This window comes from Triticum aestivum, chromosome 3D (assembly GCF_018294505.1).
Source record: "Triticum aestivum cultivar Chinese Spring chromosome 3D, IWGSC CS RefSeq v2.1, whole genome shotgun sequence".
Classification (NCBI taxonomy): Eukaryota; Viridiplantae; Streptophyta; class Magnoliopsida; order Poales; family Poaceae; genus Triticum; species Triticum aestivum.
The window spans coordinates 62287876-62300698 of NC_057802.1; the positions used below are offsets into that span (position 1 = coordinate 62287876).

Consider the following 12823-nt stretch of genomic DNA (forward strand, 5'->3'; position numbering starts at 1 on the left):
CCGCGGTCATCCCAACGTCCTCCACGTCTGCCTCCTCCGCAGCCGTAGCCTCGGTCGTTGCGCTCGGGGCGTCGACCGAGGCACCCATCGCGAATGTCCCTGAGCTCTTGACAGTCATTGGTGTTGTGGCTGTGTACGTTGTGGAAGACGCAGAATGGACGGCTGCCCTTGGACGATTCTGGGTGGTCGCAGCCGCGCTTCATTTCTGGTTTAGCCGCGAGCAGGCAGCCCCCTTGCGCTTCACGTCCTTGACCTTGGCCTTCTTGTCTTCTGGGCCGGCCGCTGGGAGTTCGAGGAGGGAGAGGCGCCCCTCCTCAGCTCTCGCGCACTTGGTTGCCATGTTGAACATCTCCAGGGCCGTGCACAGGTCCTCATGGATGGCGAGCTCCTCCTTCATCTTGACATCGCGGACGCCATCGGAGAACGCCGAGATGATGGCTGATAATCCCCAAGTGCAGGGAATCATCGTAGCAATTCCCAATGGTGGAAGTGATAAGTATGGAGTGTCGAACCCACAAGGAGCTAAAGGTAAGATCAATATTCTCTCAAGTCCTATCTGCCACTGATATGACTCTACATACACCGAACGTTTGCTTCCAACTAGAAACAAGAGATAAAACTATGTTGTGGGTATGAAGAGGATAACTTTGCATGATATCGGTAAGCTAAAACATAAAAGTAGGTGTTGTTATCATAAAGTTAGAATATATTACTAAATATTATAAATAGTGAGTGTGGAATAATGATGGGTCGATGTGCGGAATTATCCTAGGCAGTTGTTAACAAGACCGGTAGTCGTCATTGCAACTTCATATGAGGGAGAGGCATAAGCTAACATACTTTCTCTTCTTGGATCATATGCACTTATGATTGGAACTCTAGCAAGCATCCGCAACTACTAAAGATCATTAAGGTAAACCCAACCATAGCATTAACATATCAAGTCCCCTTTATCCCATACGCAACAACCCCCTTACTTGGGCTTATGCTTCTGTCACTCAAGCAACCCACTATAAGCGAATTATGAACGTATTACAACACCCTACAGCGGGAATCCCTCACGACTGCGCAACACGGAGGGCACAATAGGACAGCACCAAAATAAAACATACAACTCATACCAATCTAGATCATCAATCAACCCAAAGAGAAAGGATATCTACTCAAAACATCATAGGATGGCAACACATCATTGAATCATACTATGTGGCATAAAGCACCATGTTCAAGTGGGGATTACAGCAGGGTGCGGGAGAGTGGACCGCGTAAAAGAGATGAGGATGGTGATGATGATGGTGATGTTGATGAAGACGATCACCGCGGCGATGATTCCCTTCCCGATGGCACTCCGACGCCACCGAGAGAGAGGAGGAGAGGTTCTCCCCCTTGTGCTTCCTCCTCCATGGCCTCCCCCCTGGATGGGGAGAGTTTCTCCCTCTGGTTCTTGGCCTTCATGGCGATAATGGTCTCTCCGGGATCCTCCTCCATGGCCTCCGGTGATGATGGCCCCCTCCGGCAGGGTGCCAGAGAGGGCCTAGATTGATTTCTCGTGGCTACAGAGGCTTGCGGCGGCGGAACTTCCGATCTAGGTTATTATCTGGAGGTTTGGGTATTTATAGGAGAGATTGGCGTCGAGAACAAGTCAGGGGGGCCCACGGGAAATCCACGAGGCACAGGGGCGCGCCCTCCACCCTCGTGGGGCCCATGGGCCTCCCCTCCGGTAACTCTTCGTTCCACTATTTTTTATATTTTCCAGAAAAATTCTCCGTTGATTTTCATCGCACTCCAGCACGGTAGTTCTGCTGAAAACAGCGTCAGTCCGGGTTAGTTCTAATCAAATCATGCCAAAATCATATAAAACTATTGTAAACATGGCATGAATACTTCATAAATTATAGATACGTTGGAGACATATCAATGGCTTCGTCCGAAACCTTGGGGATCTTGAGGCGAACGCTATTGAAGCGCTGGATGTACTTCTGCAGGGTCTCCCATGGCTGCTGCTTGATGTGCCGCAGGTCACCCGTGGCAGGCGGGCGGTCGCGAGTGCCCTGAAAGTTGGCGACGAAACGCTCACGCATCTCGCCCTAGGAGGAGATCGATCCCGCGGGCAGATTCAGGAGCCACGAGCACGCGCCATCTTTGAGGGCCATGGGAAACCAGTTCGCCATGACCTTCTCGTCACCGCTGGCCACCTCGATACTCAGCTTGTAGAGTTGTAGGAACTCCGTAGGGTCGGGGGTGTCGTCGTAGCGTGGAGGCAGGTCGGGCTTGAACTTGCCCGTCCAGACGACGCTGCGTAGCTCAGGGGTGAAGGCGCGACAGCCCGCTGTGGTCATCGGAGCCCGTCGTGGAGGTGGAGCCTGATCTTGGTGCTCACACGCCACCACTGCAGGTGGCACGCGGTCTTGACGTGGCGGTGGAGGGAGCGCTGGAGCACCTTCTTGCGGCCGTTGGACCTCCTGACAGCTTTCTTCTTCGCGTGCGGGCGCCCTGCGCGGTGGGTCACGCCATGGGGCCACGCGTCTTGGACCGAGGGCGACGTCCTGACAGGGAGGTGGCGGAGGCGCTCCATGGGCCACGTCGCCCGCAGCAGGCGGCGGACGAGATAACGAGAGGGACGGTGTAGGCGAGCCGCCAGCCGCGCTGACTAGCTCGGCGATGCGGTCCAGCCAGTCTTCGTAGAGGTCGTTGACTGGGCGGTAGCGCAGGAGCTCACGCGCCATGAGCAACGCAGGCTGCGCGTTCGCCGGGCCATGACGAGCGTGGCACGACGAGCCGGCCGGAGTCAGCGACGGGGTGGCGGTGCGTCCGTCCCGCCGCACGGAGGGGTGCAACGACGAAGCTTGCTGCTCGTGCCCTGCCGGGCCGGTGGCGGCATTGGCGGCGGGTGATGGAGAATGACGGGAAGGCCCGCCGACGGGCGCCGTCTGGGCGACACGAGCGGCGAGAGCGGCTCGACGCTCAGCACGAGCTCGACGAGCATCAGCCATGGAAACAGTGGAGCAGTGACGAGTCGATCAACGGAAGAGAGACTTCGACGCACCCCTACTTGGCGCGCCAAATCTCGGATTCAGGGTTCCGCAGACCCTTGAGAGGTTCGCACTCTGGGGTGCGTGTGAAGAACTCCCTCTTCCCAATCTGCTTGACCAACGATTTCATAACCTAGCTCAACGAACCCAAGGGACAAGGGACACAACAGTTTATCCTGGTTCAGGCCACCTTGCGGTGTAATACCCTACTCCAGCTTTGTGGTGGATTGCCTCGAGAGGCTGAGGATGAACTAGTACAGCGGATGAACAACCTCAGGAGGTGAGATGTTCTTGAGCTCGATAAGCTGGTGAGGTGGTTTGGGAGGAATCGATCCGTCCTCCTCTATGATGGTGGCTAAGTCCTATATACAGTGGCCTTGGTCCTCTTCCCAAATGTAGGCGGGAAGGGATCCTACAACGGCCAAAATTGAAGGGGGGCAACTAGTACAAGCTATCTTGACAAAAGTAGTCTTCGCCTGCAAAAGGCTCTGGTGGTGACGCTGCAGTGGGCTCCCCGATGACCTCCATCCTGTCGTCCTGGCGGTCTTGGTCTCGTTGCACCGATATGGAAACCTTTAGCTGATTCCTCAGGACCCTGCGCCTGTGCTTGCCTCCTTAGCACCAAAGAGGAAACTGGTACACTGCGCCCGCTGGCACCCGCCTGGCCTTGGTCGTCATGGCTCACGTCATGTGAACCTCGCGATGTGCACCTTGCATTGATATCTCCGCTCCCCGGGAGCCAGCCTAGTGAGGCCGCCCCTCAGGGAGGTCTTGGTGTCATCCGCCTCGCGGGGGTCTTGAGTTGTTGTTGCAGAAGTTGGGCCGTACCGGGCCGTCGACGGAGCCACGCCATGGGCCGCGGGCGGACAAGTCTGGGTACCCCCGATCCCAGGACGCTGACAGATGTAGCAAAAATCTAGTCGTTTGTAGCAAACTCTGACACGGTTGCAACAAAAACGTCCTCGCCGTTGTTGCAGGTTGCAGCACCGCCCTGAATGTATGTAGCAAATTTACTCGTCGGTCGTAGCAAAATCCAGCGATAGTTGTAGCAAAAAATGTAGCCACCACCGTCGCTGGTCACAGCTTCGCCTTGAATGCGTGTAGAAAAAGCTACCACAGGTTCGAACATCTGGACGTCACGGTTCCAACATTTGGACGCCGTGGTTGCAGCAACCCCCATCACGCGTGGTCACCACCGGCTCGCGCTGGGCGATCGACCGGTTCTAGCAAACTGCATGACCCGTTGCACCATTTTTTGCTGCCAGTTCCAGCATTTCGTCGTTGGTTTTCAACACCCCACGGTGGAGGTCATCGCCATGGCCGAGGTCGTCGCCTTGGTTGTAGCTCGCCGTGTGGCCGGTGCCAGCAAAATCCAAGGCCAGTTTTCAGCCTACCTCTGCACAAAAAGGGGAGAAAAAAAGGGGAAGAAGGGCGTAGAAGGTGTGGGACGACGCGCGGCTGTGAGGGTGGCCGCCGGTGGCGAAGCCGCGGGGTGGTGGAACCTCCAAGGCGGCGATGGCGCGCGACCGTGGGATGTCCTGCGGCAGGATCTGCGCGGCATGAGGAGAGATGTGGCGAAGGAAGAAGAAGAAACTAACGCGGGGTCATAGCAGATGGGGGGTTTCGGGGCGCATGATTCTGCTAGATCCAGTGGCTCGCGCGCGGCCAGAGGCAAGTTTGGCCAGCACGCTGGGTCCAAACGTTTTCCAAAAATAAATAAAGTTCTCAAAAGATACCTGAAATCTCCACCAGCTTTAAACTCGGGTAAAAAAATAATGAACAAAGGAACATAAAATCTCCACCAGCACATATCAGGGTTTTTCTTCATGGTTATACGCGTCTCATTTATATCATAAGGATCATAGTACAAGTCACGTACACACCGACTTGACAAAACTGAAAAGACAAGAGAACACCAACCTTTACACAAAGGAACATGAGTCAAGAAGGAAAAATACAATCAAGACCGACGGATCTTCTGAACTTGACACCAACGCTCTCACCTGACTCTGGCGCCACCACAGCAGCCACCAAAGAAAAAAAAATGACGGATCACCTCCTCACCCGAGCTCGACACGGTTCCATCGCTGATATGCAGCTTTGCAGACGTCCAAGTTGGCTCACCGAAAGTGAAACCATTACCATTGAACAAATCAGACCGGGGCAACACCCCGGACACACCACCGAACTCCAAATCTTGCACCCCCACACGACTAAAACGTCGGAGGAAACCATACCTGCTCTCCTTTGGCGGTTTTCAGTTCCAACTAAGGCAACTAGAGCTTGTTTTTAGAACTACTTTGGCAACTAGAGCTAATATTCATAGGTGTGTCTAGGGCTCATTCCATCCTAAGCCCACCCCCTTGTGTGTCTTTTTTAAACAAGTCAATTGTTCTTGTTCATCTATCAATCAATGTTTGGTTAAAAAATATCTTTGTTCGTTGGTGGATTGGATTGCGCTTTGCCGTCGTTTATCAAGCTTTGGTCACCAGCGTCATTTGGGCTGGTCTTTAGTGTGTTGGCTTGTTTTCAGGTTGTTGCTTCCTATTCAGCTCGGTCGGCCACCTGTTGCTCACTTTAGTTCGTTATAGGTTTTTTGCCGCTCGTCTTTTACTGATACTTGTTTGTTGACTCAGTAAAAAAATTATGTTAATTTTTTAAATGGTGAAATAAAATTGTTTGCAAATTTAAAAAAAATCACAAATTAGAAAGGAATTAGCAAATTAAAAAAATGTCCATGAATTCAAAAAATGTTATCGAATACACCATTTTTTTGAAATTAGAAAATGTCCAAGAATTTGGAAAAATATCATGAATTTTAAAAACAAGAACTTAAAAAAATATTCATGATTTTTAAAAAGTTCATATTTAAAAAAATGCATGCCTTTTTATAAAGAAGATGAAAAAAGAAATCATGACTATTTTTTAAAATATAGATATGCAACTAGCTGACAACCCTCCTCCCGTCCCTAATTGCAGACTCATTGCGGGCATGCAGTCGCGTGTCCAAAATGGACATGCAACTAGGACAAAAATGGGTCGGACCCAGCTGCATGTCGTGGATGACTTGCAACTAGGGCAAAAATGTATTGAGTCCCCCAATTCTGTATCAATAGTAAAGTTGCAACTTGGACAAATTGGTCGGGCTCCAGTTGCGTATCAAGGTTGAACATGCAACTAGGGAAAAAATGTAGGCCCCCAGTTGCATGTCATGAGTACAGTTGGACATGCAACTAGGATAGAAATGGTAGGGCCCTAGTTGCATATATATTAAGGACGGACATGCAACTGGGATAAGAAAAAAGATGAGTCTCCTAATTACATGTCAGTGTGGAGTTGCAACTGGGACAAAAATGGTTGGCCCTAGTTGTGTGTCGAGGTAGGACTTGCAAATGGAACAAAAAATGGGGTGGGCCCAATTGTGTATCGAGGATGCGATTGAAACTGAAAAAAGGCTCCTCTCCGATTGCATGTTGGGGGTGGAGTTGCAACTGGGGCAACCCCCTCCCTCTAGTTGCTTGTGGGGAGTGGACTTGCAATTTAGAAAAATAATAATTAAGGGATGACCTACAAGTGGGGAAAAGAGTTCCCCCTGCATGTCAGGGATGAGGTTTCAACTGGGACACAATGGGTTGGGCCACACGTTGTGTGTCGAGGTTGGACTCGCAACTAGGAAAAAACGGGGTTCAAGACCAGTTGTGAATCAAGGTTGGACTTTCAACTAGGATAAAAAAGACAGGCCCCATAGCTGTATGTGAAGGATGGAGTTGCAACTGGGATAAAATTGGTTGGGCCCCAAATTATGTATAAAAAATGGACTTGCAACTCGGACAAAAAAAAGACAGGCCCGCAATTGCATGTCAAGGGTGTGATTTAGAAGTTTCAGTATTGATATTACCAGCGACTGTTCGAAAAACATTAGTTTCTTCTACGGAACCGACTATATTGTTAACTAGAGGATACCCCCGCGCGTTGTTGCGGGAAATTTGCTCAATCTTTTGGAGGTTTATGTATAACAATGAAAGAAGCCAATGATCGAATGAAGAACAAAAGGTATGATACCAGGCGAGACATTGCTTGGAAAAAGCTTAAGCAATCATGTTCCATGAGGAAGTTAAACTTTCATCAATTCAATGGCAAAACTCAAATTGTCACATAGCAGATTGGGGGCTCGCAAAATACGGTTACCACATTATGGTTCACATAATTTTTTGCAGAAAAATATGCAACAAAAAAAGTTAAAGCGATTTGGGAGTTGCGCATTTGAATGTACACACATACAATGGGGGTAAAGGTACAATATATTCAATGAAAGGAAGTAATAAAGAGTTGCATAATTGAACATTTTCTAAAGTCTCTGTAGCCGGGAATGCATTCTGATATATGCAAATATCTATTGCGTGTGCCGAAGATGCATGCTTAGTTGAAGCCATGGATTTAAAGCAACTTCGATGGAGATGGGATAAACTGTCAATAATAGTAGTGCTCTCTTTCCTGAAACAAATTTAACTGTGTCCAAGTATCAACTTAAGTAGTCAAAGAACCTACCTGCAAGTATATTTCACACAAAACAGAATTGAAAGCAACTTCAATGGAGATGAGATAAACATTCATCAATAATAGTGCTCCCTTTCCTGAAACAAATTTAACTGTGTCCAAGTATATATCAGCTTATCTATCTATCTCTTGTGAGGAAAATTATTTTACTGAATCCAAAAGTTGCTTACCACTATCACCAACCTGAACAAATGAGGGATGCACCCGTCCATAAAACACAGTTCTAAAAACATGAAAGGAGTTTAGGGTATCGATTCATCATACCGTACAACAAATTAAGGCGGAGTGGAAAAAATGTACCCAGAGAGGAACCGAATGGAATACACATGTTGTCAGCATCATAGACCCATGGTTTAAGGCGGAGCGGAAAAACTGTATACAGAGAGGATTTCCGAATGGCATCTACATGTTGTCGCCATCATAGAGTAGACACCCCTGGTGGCAGAGCCTCCAGTCAGGCTTCTTCATATGAGGCATGGTGAAGGCTTGATGGGAATAAAACTCAAGGAAATCTGTGGCCTCCTCTTACCCCAATAGTTTCTTCATATCAGATCGAGCATGGCCAAGAACTCGTCCTCCACCATGCCCAACTCCTGGTCTAGCTTCAAGTGATCTTGGCGTCGTTGGCAGTGGTGGTGGACTCGTGGTAAGGCTATCGTAGTACGACCCATTATCACCATGGATATGAGAATGAGGAGGCAAAGAGCTAGAGGAAAATCAAGAGGCATTGCCATCAAGAATTCTCAGGGGAAAAAAGAATGATGTCGTGAAGACAGGAAACGTTGCGTTGTGGAGGAAAATTCCTTGGTAAGAAAGGAGATAATGTCACTAAGGATGATGAGATAGCGGGGCCGCTGATGTGGATAGGCTGCCTGTCAAGAGAACTAGTTTAGTGGGGATGAACTATTTAGGTATTATAGATTCTAGGGCAAGAAATTCGATTTTGTTTTGTAGCCACCTTTCCTATCCAAATTCACAATGAATGATCATTTTTATCACACACACATTCATGATTGATCACAACAAATGAAGACATGAACTCTCACATACACACATTCACATTTATTTCATAATTGCATTGTACTCATAAACATCCATCGATTTCCAAATATCCAAATCCAAATTATACAACATGTACATTCTAAAATCTGGTAAGTGTCGAGCAAACAGAAAGAAAACACTAGATGTTGTGACCGCGACGAAACGTGCTGGAACCGACAGCCGGCGATGATGTGACCGCGATGAGAGCATGATGGAACCGATCGCATGGATGTTACGACCACGACAAGAGCATGCTGGAGCCAGCCGCCGACAGAGATGCAACTGTTGGTGGTAGAAGCCATGGCCCACTAATGGTTGGGTTGCATCAGTTGGAGTAGGAGAGGGGTGACTACAAGTATCAGGGCTCCTTGCGGCGACTTGCGACGCACAGTGTTGTCGGGCCGGTCGACGTGTCGCAAGGCTGATGATGGTGTCGTGAGACTAGTGATGCTGCTGCGGGCTACAATCACTCTTTCTCGATCTCTAGATGCTGCGACCTAATGCGGCAGGGTGCTATAACAGGGCAGGCACTACTGTGAGCAAGGGTGATGGCAACTGCTCAAGTCGGTCTACGTTGCGCGCGATTGTGAAAGGATCGAGATGAACCTAAAGGGGGTCAATACGGGTAACAAAAAAAATTACATTGATCATTAGGAAGTTTATGTTATGCGAATTATAAAGATATGTCATAACAATTTCTAGAGTGGGATAAACAACCTATATGATTCTTGCAAAGTCAAGGAGCAAAATAAAGCACAAGTAATGAGCTAGTGTTAGGGATAATAGAAAATATCGACGATGAGGATGTTTCTCGATGTTCACTTACTTGGAGGGAAGCTAATCATTGTTGAAGTGGTGTTCGTTGCCACGAAGGCACGCCAACATAACGAAGGTTCACCTCCTTCTCCTTCAGATATCACCAAGAAGGCGATTCCACAAGACTGGTCCATCTCTAGTAGTCTGGTTACGCTTTGTCCTAAACGACAAACTCCTAGATACGATACGTGTGGATAATGCAGAGGGTTCGTACGGCTCTTGATGAGGGGATTTTCATGGTTGGGACACAATCTTCATCAACATCTACTTCATCTCGGTCGTGTTGTGTTTGTGAGATTGATCTGTCCATGCATCTGCATAGTGTTTCTGAGTGTATTTGTACGTACAGTAAAAAAAATGTTTTGTACCACGTTCCCCAACACTTTTGGGTGTCTAAGAAAATCTCCCTACTGTGTTGTGCTACGCCCTATTCTGAAGTAATATAAATGCATTATACTTAGACAAGACCATATTCTCATAAGCATTTAAAAGAAGTCCCGCAAATAAGAGTTTCTAATATTTAAGAGTTGATGTGCGCAAGCCCTAGTTAGTGGTCAGTTTGTTTCTAGAAGTTGCATTGGCGCGGTCACGAGGCTAGGCATGCAAGGGGCTGTTGGGTTGCCGCCGTGAGAAAAATTCGCCTGACCAGGAGCAAGCCGGACAATTACTCGCGTCTTGTTTGGTTGCTGCCTGAGCACAAATCGGCCAGCCTGACCTGAGAACCTCCGGCACGTAATTAGCCGGTGCCAGGCCACCAGAATAGGAGGCCTGAGTCAGGCAGAGCAATCAGTGTGTGCATGCATGCACTTTAAACAATGTGATATTATTTTAATATTGCTCAGGCACAGGCAAGGCTCTGGGAATGAACCAAACAACTTCTTTTCAAGCCGCCTGGTAGGCCAAAGTCACAAGAATTTCTAGTGCCTGTCAGGCATTTTTCTCAGGCAGGTTGCTCAGGTAGCCAACCAAACAGCCCCTTAGTCCTCATGGGTCAACGACTCCGAGCCTTTTCTCACTTCCATGCAGCTCCAGGGGATCGTCTCCCACATGCCGAGTTGTGTGAGAAATCTGACAGATATTCGCCGAAAGGCTTGTAAGGGCAACTCCAGTGCCATGTATTAAAACGGAGGAGGGAGGGGAAACATCCAACCCGATGCATCAAATGTCTGCCATTTTCTTGAAAATATATAGAATTGAAACTTGTACAAAATGTTCACCATGTGTCTTCACTTTGAATCATCGATGGATAGCAATTCACCATACATTTAAACCTTAAAGCATCCGATGTTGAACAAGTTTTCTAAATTCATTGATCCCAATTCAACGAAGCTCCTCGAAAGCGGCTTTCATCTCAAGTTGTCTCCTCAAGCTTGAACTTTTTCATCTGGATGGGTTATTCATCCAAATGTTGTGCCCCTTGAGATTCATCCAACAAGGCGTCAATGTGAAGGGCTTTCCCTTCGTCCTTTGGTAAATCGCAACAACGCGTCCGAGGTATACAATGACGTGATCAAGTTCAACCTTGAGTGAATCATTAATTTGACGAACACGTAGAACAACACTAAGCAAAACTTATAATCTCCATGATTGACGCGCCCAATGGCCACCTTCTTTCCACTTGTGCAATCACACCTCAATACTTTATGATGGCATTTGAAATGGTGTACGATCGATGGAGTAGCAACTTCACATTATGATCATGGATCATATCCAAATTGTATGGCGGGTACTGCTCGTGCTCATGAGACAAAAAATGCACATGTTCCCAAAATATCATGTCATTTTGCTTCATGCCTACAAACCTTGCACTCATGGCCAACCACGTGTCTCACAAAAATGCATCCAGGCAAGTCTAAAAAGTCTCAAATGGCATTTGACCGACACACTTGTGGGGCGTGATGTCCACCATGGCTGGCATCGGTAAGGGGCGAATGATACCTAGGCTACGGCCATTTCCGCGATGCAACAACGGGCGAAGTACAAGACACTTGGGTGGAGCAACACCGATCCGACAAGAACTAGGCAGCGCCCGAAGTGAGCGAGTGCAAATACAAAGCAAGTGGGGAAGGACCCTCCATAAGTTTGTTTATGGCTTGGTGGGAATTCGAACATCCGGACTGGTCAGTGGACGTTTAATGCATGGCTCTGGCAGAAAATATTTGTTGTCCAGATGCTTAGTTGGGTTTTGATGAACATCGCTAGATGGCAGAAAATATTCGTTATCTAGACGTTTAGCGGCGTTGGGGTTGCCCCAACTTTTTTTCATTTCACTTTTTCGTACAGTTGCAATTGAAGTTTGCAGCAATGTAATTACTGGATGCAATGCACATTTGGGGATGCATATCCGGGAATTTTTCTTCCACTCTGTCATCGAATGAGAAGTCATCGAATGAGAGGAACTTTGAGATGGCTTCAGTTATGTAGGAACCTCATGGGCAGCACTGTCGTCGGGCATAATTTCCCCTCCCTCAGGTCCATAGGCCAAATTTTATGGTGCAGATAGGTTAGTTTGATCTGGGTCACTTTGTTCAGTTCCAGTAAGTTCATATAAATGGTCGTCGTCCGATTTTCATTGCCGCGATGGATCGAGAGCCAACTTTAATCCTGCGAGGGACTTTAATCCGGCATACCTTCTTCAAACAATGATTAGAGGGCGGACGCATTGTGCGGTTTAGTCGTGTATCTGTTGCTTGTGTCACCGAAATAGAGTTTTAATCAACCGTATGTTCTATGGTTAACATTTTCATTCAAAAGGAAAGGGTATGTTGTATTTCCAATCAATTTTTTTTGGAATTCTATACTGGTGGCTACATTTTCTGAGTCCTCAAATCGTTAAAAAACAATATTCTTCCCAATTTATTATTAAAAACAAAAGAAAAATCGAGCGGTGTATCTGTGTGGCGAGTTACTAATGAAGCACCTCCACCGTTAAAGAAGGCGCTATCAGCGAAACTCCCAGACATCGTTCTCGGCCTCCCATGAATCAGAAGAACAGCTAAGCGAGTTAATCCGGGATTATGGAGGCCATGGACGAAAACCAAAACATCGTCCAAACTACTACTACACAACCATGAGCCGAAAACCACAGATCCGAAGAAAAAATGTACTAGAACCAATCCGACACCCAGCAAGAGAATTGGAGGGTGAGACACGGTGGAGGCTCAAGATCTATCTACGCCCGCAACGGAACCGGCGACGGCACGAGAAGCAATCCGCCCGGTTCTCTCGAAGGCGACGATGTGCTAACAGTAACAGGCATTCGGAAACGAAATCGAGGGAAAAGCAGAAAGCAAAGAAAGATGGAAGAGATCAAGCAAGCAAGCAAGCGGCGCCGCAGTCTACGAGGGCAAGGAAGAGGCGCGCTGGAGATGCTAGGT

General features: G+C 47.9%; 1 non-coding gene across 1 annotated transcript; it reads right to left on the minus strand.

The window, feature by feature from the left end:
* Positions 1-12337: 12337 nt before the first annotated feature.
* Positions 12338-12462, minus strand: LOC123081231 (small nucleolar RNA snoR83). The gene has a single exon (XR_006438706.1). It is a non-coding gene; the product is annotated as a small nucleolar RNA snoR83 (small nucleolar RNA).
* Between the last annotated feature and the right edge of the window lie 361 nt (positions 12463-12823).